Source organism: Podarcis cretensis, assembly GCF_951804945.1.
Source record: "Podarcis cretensis genome assembly, chromosome: 17".
Lineage (NCBI taxonomy): Eukaryota > Metazoa > Chordata > Lepidosauria > Squamata > Lacertidae > Podarcis > Podarcis cretensis.
Genome location: NC_137187.1, coordinates 4,046,206 through 4,055,174, shown reverse-complemented (window position 1 = coordinate 4,055,174; position 8,969 = coordinate 4,046,206).

The window sequence follows — 8,969 nt, the reverse complement described above, 5'->3', positions numbered from 1 at the left end:
CTTCCAAATTGACCCCAAATATTTCTCTGCAAGGTCGAAGGAAATGGGGATCCTCCCCATTGTTTCTTTGCTCACAAATCCTGTCTCAAGGGCACAGTTAAGATATGAATAGGGTGAGCCTGTGACCTGGATTCAGGAGTTGAGTAGTTATCATAATAAAAGAGTGGCCAGGATGCCCAGGTAATCCAATCAGGTAACCTGGCAGACAGGATAAAAACAATGCACTCAGATTTCTGTTGTAGTCCATCCCTTCTCTGATGTACGTATGATGTATTGGGGGGTGGTCTTGGGCTACAGCGCTTCCGTGATGTATGTAAGATGTATGGAGGGGTGGTCTTGGGCTCCAGGGTGGGCGGTTGAAAAGTCTATATAAGGGTTTGCACACATGGTTTGGTGTCCTCCTCCTTTGACCCTGTTGCAACAGCTTTAATAAAGATCAGGCTTATAGCTGCTTTGCTTTTGTATATCCTGGTCTGGTCTCTGTTCATTTCCTGACCGGTTTGAGCCTTAAAAGGTCCGCTCTCTCTGAAGGTCCAGTCTTCCTTAAGAAGCTGAACCCTTGAAGGAACCTCTCAATATTCTTGTTTCACCTTTGTCACAAGAACCTATTGGGCAGGACTTCATTAGCTGCGATCAATGTATTCCTTTCAATATGGGAGGGAGGGGAATTCTACACAATTGTTTTCCTTCTTATTAATACTCGAAAATATTAATGATGAGTATTCTCTGGTATGTTAACTCTCCCCTCTCTGTAGTTTTCGGTTTCTTTTCCGGTCTTGGAGCACATTGTCTACTGCTTATAAAAGGGTGTGTGTGTGTGTGTGTGTGTGTGTGTAGGAAAATAATAATAATACCCCCCTGGGTAAAACTCTCTTCTGCTCTATCTATTGCATGCTACATCCACCCAGCCCCAATATTTGAGAATTGAAAGTGGTGATGAAATGGGGGGCAGGGGGAGAGGCGGAGACTGAGAGCACCTCAATACTTGCTAAGTATAAATTGCATTTGTGTGTGTATGGAAAAGCCCCAGGATGAGTATGTTTTGCTTGAAAGCGTTAGTCAGGAAGTGGAGATTATTTTTTTGGCAAATCCAAATTCATTCTGACTTGAACGTAGGCATTTTTGAACTCCGCTGTGGGGTCTGGATGTGGTTTTCTGGAATCGTCCTCCTGAACATGACCTTGCCCCAACCTTCACTGAAGCACCAGAACTGGCTAACCATTTTTAAAAAGTTTTCATTATTTATTTTTTTATCCCTGGACATTACTGACAAAAGCCGAAGGAGTCTGAAACCTGCTCCGTTGTACAGACATTTTTCAACAGGGTCTAATTTATTTCTACAGCTCACTCTCCCCTCTCCCGCAAGGCAGCGTATATGGCTGTCCCCTCTCCCCACAACCCTTTGTATCATCACAACAATCCCATAAGGCAGATAAAGCAGAGAGAGAATATGAGGGAAAAGTTGGTGGTCCAAGGTCATCCCGTGACCTTCATGGCTGTGTGGGCAGGGATTGGGGCCTGGTGCTCCCCAGTCACTTGACGCCATAACCACCAAACCACACTGGAAAGGGCACGATTCTGAACTGTGGGAAGGAATAATTCAATAATTTTACCACCCCTGTTCCCGTGCCTTTAAATAAGTGCCTCTAATTGCAAGAAGTCCCCCCCCCATGCTTATTTTTTTCTTTTGTACATAAAAGCTGAGAGCAGGGCTGGGGAGAACAAGGGTGGCACTGCCAGCACCTCTTGCCACCTGTCCCCTGACTCTGTGTGATAGATAGGTATATGTGTGTGTGCACATATATCTTTAATTCACAGGGTTTCCATGCAATCTGCCTTCTTTCTTCACACGGCTGTGAAGGCCCCTGAATAAACCTCCTGGGCAGCCCCACCCTGCAAAACTGGTCACATCCCATAATATCTCAGACAGGAGACATTCCCTAGCAACCATCCCCACCCCCACCTACGGAGTAGCCATCCCATAATAGCATGCCTGCTTTACAGGTTCTGACAGTTGAAACAGAGGAGATTACAGAGGGGGGGGGAGGCTGGGCTGGTGGTGGCAAAAAAAGGAGGAGAGGAAGGAAAAGGGGAGCATATTAGAGAGAAAGAAAGAGAGAGAGAGAGAGAGGAAGAAGGCAGGGCAGCCACTTGGGCACAGTCCCAACAGACCCAGCCAGACACACCGTCTGCACTGACATCCCATAATAACCCGCTCTCCTCCCTCTTGTCCACAACACCCCGTAGTAACTGAGAGAGAGAGAGGCCGGCCCGCATCCCATAATGTTCTCCTCACCACCCACCCCAGTCACGTGTGTGGCGTGCTGGCTGGCTGGCTGAAATGCCAAGGCATCCCATAATACTCCACCCCTGAGCACACTCTCAGATTTGCAGCAACCCCCCCCTCCTCCACTCGCCTTGCCATCCTCTCCCATCCCATAATAGTCCTGGCCTCTCGTGGGGCACCATCCCATAATACTCTCGCCAGCTGCAGCAGCAGTCGCCACACATCCCACAGCGCTCTCTCTCTCTCTCTCCACCACCCATCATTTCGCCTCCTCAACAACACCCCCCACCCCACCCTCACGGATACCGCACCGCCGCACCATCTCTGGTCACATAAGCCCTTGCTGCCGTTCCAGCCCATAATATTTCATTGGCTTCCTCCCCCCCCACCTACCCCGTCGCATAAAGCCTCGCCATCCCATAATAGTGCCAGAGGCCTGACCCCGTGGGCCAAACCCCAGCCGGCTAAGCCAGCTCGGTTGTAGAGATTTCCTGTGGCTGGGCCTGTGTGCTGTCTGCTTCCAGTGAGCATGGAAACCGGCCTGGACCCTTTGCAGTTTGTAACATTTCCCCCTTTTAACAACTTAATATAATATAATAAATAAAATAGCCCTCTGGTCTGTAATATTTAAACCCCATCCAACTCTTATCTCATCCAGATACTGAGTCCCAGTTTTAGGTTTTTTTCAATGGACATCAGAGTGTAAACATTGAGGAAGAAGATCAAATTTTGATCTCGCTTTGCCTTTTTGTATGTGTGTGCAAATCCAGAAAAGGGTGGGCACTTGTCCTTCTTTACAGAGGACAATCCTCTGTTGGAAGGACAGTCCTTTATTTGAAATAATGCTGCATTTGAAGGGTTGCCCAGTTCAATTCTGGTTAAAAAACAAAGAACAGCCAGCAGTTGCCCATCAGTCTGCATCGCACTGGCACACAGGCCACAGTCTTCCCTACTGTGAAAAGAAACAGCATTCGTTTTTCTCCCCCCGCCCTTCCTTTCCTGTCAAATATTTTGTTTTTCCACAAAAGCAAAGATCCATCCCTTAAAAGATGCAGCAATAGAATGAGTCAGGCAGCTTGCTACACATCCATAGCAGAGGCATATATAGTCAAGACTGGTAAGGAAACAAACCCCTCAAAACGATGAAAACAAAGATGGAGGCCTGATGTCTCGGCCACTTTCAGTGAGGGGCTACCAGAGATTAACAAAAGTGTCGGAGGAGGAGTCACCTCGAGCCTTTTCTACACAGTTTCGCAAAGTTCAGCGGTCGGCCCTTTCCGGTTTTCCAATTACGATCTGTCCGATTGTGCATCATAGCTTTCGTTTCTAGAGTTGCATCGCTGAATCGTGAAGCACCACAGTCGCATTTATGCAGATTGGAGTCTCCTTGCTCCTCTTTTCCTGGTGCTGCAGACCGTCGTTATTTCAGACTTTGCAGCCGTCCTTCAAGTCTTCATAGCTGAGGGTTGTATAATGCGCTGCGCAAAGGAGCTACCTTGTACAGCGATGAAACTGAAGAGGACGAGTGATGGAGAGCACGTTCCCTCTGCTGGCCACTCTAAGTCCTGGAACCTGCAAAAGCCACCTTCTTTTCCAGAGCCTTTGGCAGGAAAGGAAGGGCAAAAATTGAAGGGCTAGTGGCCCTTAAGACTCTTTGCCAGAGGCTTGCCTGGGGCCCCGACCATTAGGAACCAAAGGGACCCCGACCATTAGGTCCAGTCGTGGCCGACTCGGGTTGTGGCGTTCATCTCGCTTTATTGGCCGAGGGAGCCGGTGTACAGCTTCCAGGTCATGTGGCCCGCTTCTGGCAAACCAGAGCCATTTATCTTCCCACCGGAGTGGTACCTATTTATCTACTTGCACTTTGACATGCTTTTGAACTTCTAGGTTGGCAGGAGCAGGGACCGAGCAACGGGAGCTCACCCTGTTGCGGGGATACGAACCGCCAACCTTCTGATCAGCAAGTCCTAGGCTCTGTGGTTTAACCCACAGCGCCACCCGCGTCCCGCACTACAGTGGTACCTCAGGTTAAGACTTAATTCGCTCCGGAGGTCCGTTCTTAACCTGAAACTGTTCTTAACCACTTTAGCTAATGGGGCCTCCTGCTGCTGCTGCGCTGCTGCCCCCCAATTTCTGTTCTCATCCTGAAGCAAAGTTCTTAACCCAAGGTACTATTTCTTGGTTAGCGGAGTCTCTAACCTGAAGCGTATGTAACCTGAAGTGTCTCTAACCCGAGGTACCACTGTATTCATTTAAAGCAGGGGTCAGCAAATGTTTTTAGGAGGGGGCCGGTTCACTGCCCCTTATTCCTTGTGGCAGGCCGGACTGCGCGCACACATGCATGCGGCGGAGGGTGGCATTTTCCTCCCCCCCCCCGCTCTCCCCCAGCCCCTCCATTCCCCATGCTTTCCAACCTCCTCCGCCGCTCTGCCTGCGGTTGGGAGCAGGTGATGGTGGCTGTTAAGTTGTGGATTGACATAGCAGACGACACAGCGATTTCTCCAAAGCAGCTCTTTATTTTGTAAGCTGGAATAGAACTGAACAGCAAACAGTTCAGCCGGCCTGCTTTTATAGGCAGCCGGCTGTCAACATTGTAGCAACAACAACCCAGAGTTTCCCGCCTAAAATAACTGACGTGGACCTGAGTGAAAACTATCTACAGACCTGAGTGAAAACTATCTACAGTATCCCCCTGCTGGCCCAGGGTGAAACTTCACTACATAACAGTGGCGGCACCTCTCCTTTCCAGGCCAGCTTTCCCGGGGGCCAGCAGGCACGCCAAGCTCCAGCCGAAGCCCTGCGACGCACCCGTCACAATGCCCAAAGAGCAGCCATGGATGGAGAGGCCGGCGGGTGGGTGGCGAGTCTGGGCCGTGCCACAGCACGCGGGCGGCGAGGCTTCGGATTGGCTGGTATCAATCAAAGCCCAGCTCCCTTCCTTCGCAGGGCGGGGAGAAGCCAGGAGGAGGGAGGAAGGGAGGGAGGAGGCACCGCCGTGGTGTGTGTAAGGGGGGGGGGGGAATGGTGTCCGAAAAAATTGCAAAAAAATGGCGCAGCCCGAACAAACACGCCGATCCAAGTGGCGATTCCAGGACCGTCCACGGGCCGGATCCAGAGAGCAATTGGGCCTGATCCGGCCCGCAGACCTTAGTTTGCCGTCCCATGATTTAAAGCACTTTTGAACTACAGTGGTACCTCAGGTTACAGACGCTTCAGGTTCCGCTAACCCAGAAATAGTACCTGGGGCTAATAACTTTGCTTCAGGATGAGAACAGAAATCGGGGGGCAGCAGCACGGCAGCACCGGGAGGCCCCATTTGCTAAAGTGGTACCTCAGGTTAAGAACAGTTTCAGGTTAAGAACGGACCTCCAGAACGAATTAAGTTCTTAACCCGAGGTACCACTGTACTTTAAACAGTCGTGCCTTCCCGAAATACGGGAGCTGTAGTTTGTTAAGAGTTCTGGGTTGGTAAAAAGGTAAAGGGACCCCTGACTATTAGGTCCAGTCATGGCCAACTCTGGGGTTGCGGCGCTCATCTCGTTTTACTGGTGAAGGGAGCCAGCATACAGCTTCCGGGTCATGTGGCCAACATGACTAAGCCGCTTCTGGCGAACCAGAGCAGCACACGGAAACGCCGTTTACCTTCCCGCCGAAGCAGTACCTATTTATCTACTTGCACTTGGATATGCTTTCGAACTGCTAGGTTGGCAGGAGCAGGGACCGAGCAACGGGAGCTCACCCCATCATGGGGATTCGAACTGCCGACCTTCTGATCGGCAAGCCCTAGGCTCTGTGGTTTAGACCACAGCACCACCCGCGTCCCTTCCTCTGAGTTGGTAGGCGACCTCTATTTACCTCACTGCCCTATTCTGGGAACTGGAACTCTGTGCGGAGAACTGGGGTCCCCAAACAACATCCTGCACGCTTAACAAACTACAGTTACTATGGCTGTAAGTTTGGAGGGCCTATTCTGGTAAGAGCACCAGCTTCCTGTGAATTCTTTCAGGAGGAAAAGTCGATATTGGTGGCTTTTCCTGTCATTGGGATAGATAGAGGCAGGATCTACACATGTCAAAGAAGCAATTCAGTGAAACACGCTGTAAACTCATGCAGGGAAATCCAGTAGAGAAATGTGGGATTCCACAGCGCCACCTGGTGTCACAGTTTTATATCGCATAGACAACGCCTATAAAATGCTTGTTCTTTACCAATCTTGCTGGGTCCGGATAGTGTTCCCTGCTGCTTGAGGCCATTCACTGTAAGTAGCAGAGAGGTGTTTTGAGAGGGAGCAAGGAGCTGCATCAGATTTAAGGCAGTGTGGGCAGTTCTCCTGCACAGGGCACAAAATTGAGGAGATCCATAATTGAGAAGACCCACTTGGGAGCGCAAAATGTTGGCCTCGCTCAGGATGCCATGTTACTGAACATTGCCAAAGTTCACCCTTAGCAGGGAGATGAAGGGAATTAGGGAGGGCTATTTTAGCAATTAGTGATGTATGAAAGTGAGAAGTGAGAGCTGGACCATCAAGAAGGCTGATCGCCGAAGAATTGATGCTTTTGAATTATGGAGGAGACTCTTGAGAGTCCCATGGACTGCAAGAAGATCAAACCTCTCCATTCTTAAGGAAATCAGCCCTGAGTGCTCACTAGAAGGACAGATCCTGAAGCTGAGACTCCAAGACTTTGGCCACCTCATGAGAAGAGAAGACTCCCTGGGAAAGACCCTGCTGTTGGGAAAGATGGAGAGCACAAAGAGAAGGGGACGACAGAGGATGAGATGGTTAGACAGTGTTCTCGAAGCTACCAGCATGAGTTTGACCAAACTGTGGGAGGCAGTGGAAGACAGGAGTGCCTGGCGTGATCTGGTCCAGGGGGTCACGAAGAGTCGGACACGACTTAACGACTAAACAACAACAAGTCAGTGAGCCTGGTTTCCCCTGGTGACAGTCCCTCTGCGTTGAAGGTTACTGAAGAAGAGTTTGGATTTGATATCCCACCTTTCACTCCCCTTCAGGAGTCTCAAAGCGGCTAACATTCTCCTTTCCCTTCCTCCCCCACAACAAACACTCTGTGAGGTGAGTGGGGCTGAGAGACTTCAAAGAAGTGTGACAAGCCCAAGGTCACCCAGCAGCTGCATGTGGAGGAGCGGAGACGCGAACCCGGTTCCCCAGATTACGTGACTACCGCTTTTAACCACTGCACCACACTGGCTCTCTGAATGCTGCTGCCGAGTGCTGCTGGGTCGGTGAATGGAAAAACAACAGCCCCTCAGGTTTTTACCCAGAGTGAGCCTGCTGATTAGGCCTGTATTATGGAGGCTTAGTACTCTTGATCTGCAGGAACTGCTCACCTCCCAGGGTTTGTAAGAGTGAGGTATATGCATGAGGAAAGGAGAGAAAGAGAGGGTGCTGTCTGCCTCCATGTATGTATGTGGAGTGTGTTCTGCTGCTGCTGTAAACAAAATCTGCCCCTTTTCCCTTATGGGGTATCCAAGAGCCCGTATAGAGTCCTTATGTGGGTTCCCTATTGGTAGGAGAAAATAACAGAGGCCAACCAGAGAATAGGTAAAGGATAAAGGGACCCCTGACCATTAGCTCCAGTCGTGGCCAACTCTGGGGTTGCGGCGCTCATCTCGCTTTATTGGCTTCTGGGTCATGTGGCCAGCATGACTAAGCCACTTCTGGCGAACCAGAGCAGTGCACGGAAATGCCATTTACCTTCCCCCTGGAGCGGTACCTATTTATCTACTTGCACTTTGACGTGCTTTCGAACTGCTAGGTTGGCAGGAGCAGGGACTGAGCAACGGGAGCTCACCCCGTCACGGGGATTCGAACTGCTGACCTTCTGATCAGCAAGTCCTAGGCTCTGTGGTTTAACCCACAGCGCCACTCTGTCTCCCTTAGCCTGGCACTTGATGGTGGGCAACAGAGTCCTGAGTGAGGTACTTTGAAGGCAACTCCAACAACTAGAATTTGTTTCCATCATCCTCACCACTTGGTTTTCATCTACCTCGTAACAAATCATCACAACCTTCTTGGTATTGGCGGTTAGGCATTGGTATTGTTATGTAGATGGAAGAGGGGAGGAAACATCATCACCTGCCCCACATATCGAAGGGTAGTCCGATAAAGGATTCCAGGGGGCATGGCCCTGTTTGAAGCCTATGGAGGTGTGGGCCTAAGGCACGCCCCCTATCGGTGACCCCGGGGGAGTTCCTAGTTGATGTGCATCAGCAGAACTCCCACTACTGGTGGTTAACCCTTCCCAGACTTCAAGCAGACAGGCTGAAGCTGGATAGTCTGTTAGGATCAATGCTTAAGCCAAAACTGCTCATCACCTGTAACCAATACAGTTGTGGCCATATTTAGCCCATTAACCTTAAATAATTGTGTTATGTGTGTTTTTTTTCCACTGGGGGGGGGGCGGGAACTCACCATGCAAATGTGGGAGTGTGGGAAATAGCTTGCTGACTTATTGGGGTGCTGGAATGACGTTATTTCTTGGGGGTGAATCCTGCTTGTGGAAGAGAGGATGTGCATGCTTGCTCAGGCTACACTTGCAAATAATCAGTTTATTGAAAATGGCGCCATAAGTCTCCATGACTCCCTTCTCGCAAGGAAACTGGAGGTATAAAAGATGTGATGTTCTCTTACTCACATACCTACATCCCGTTGCCTTTAGAC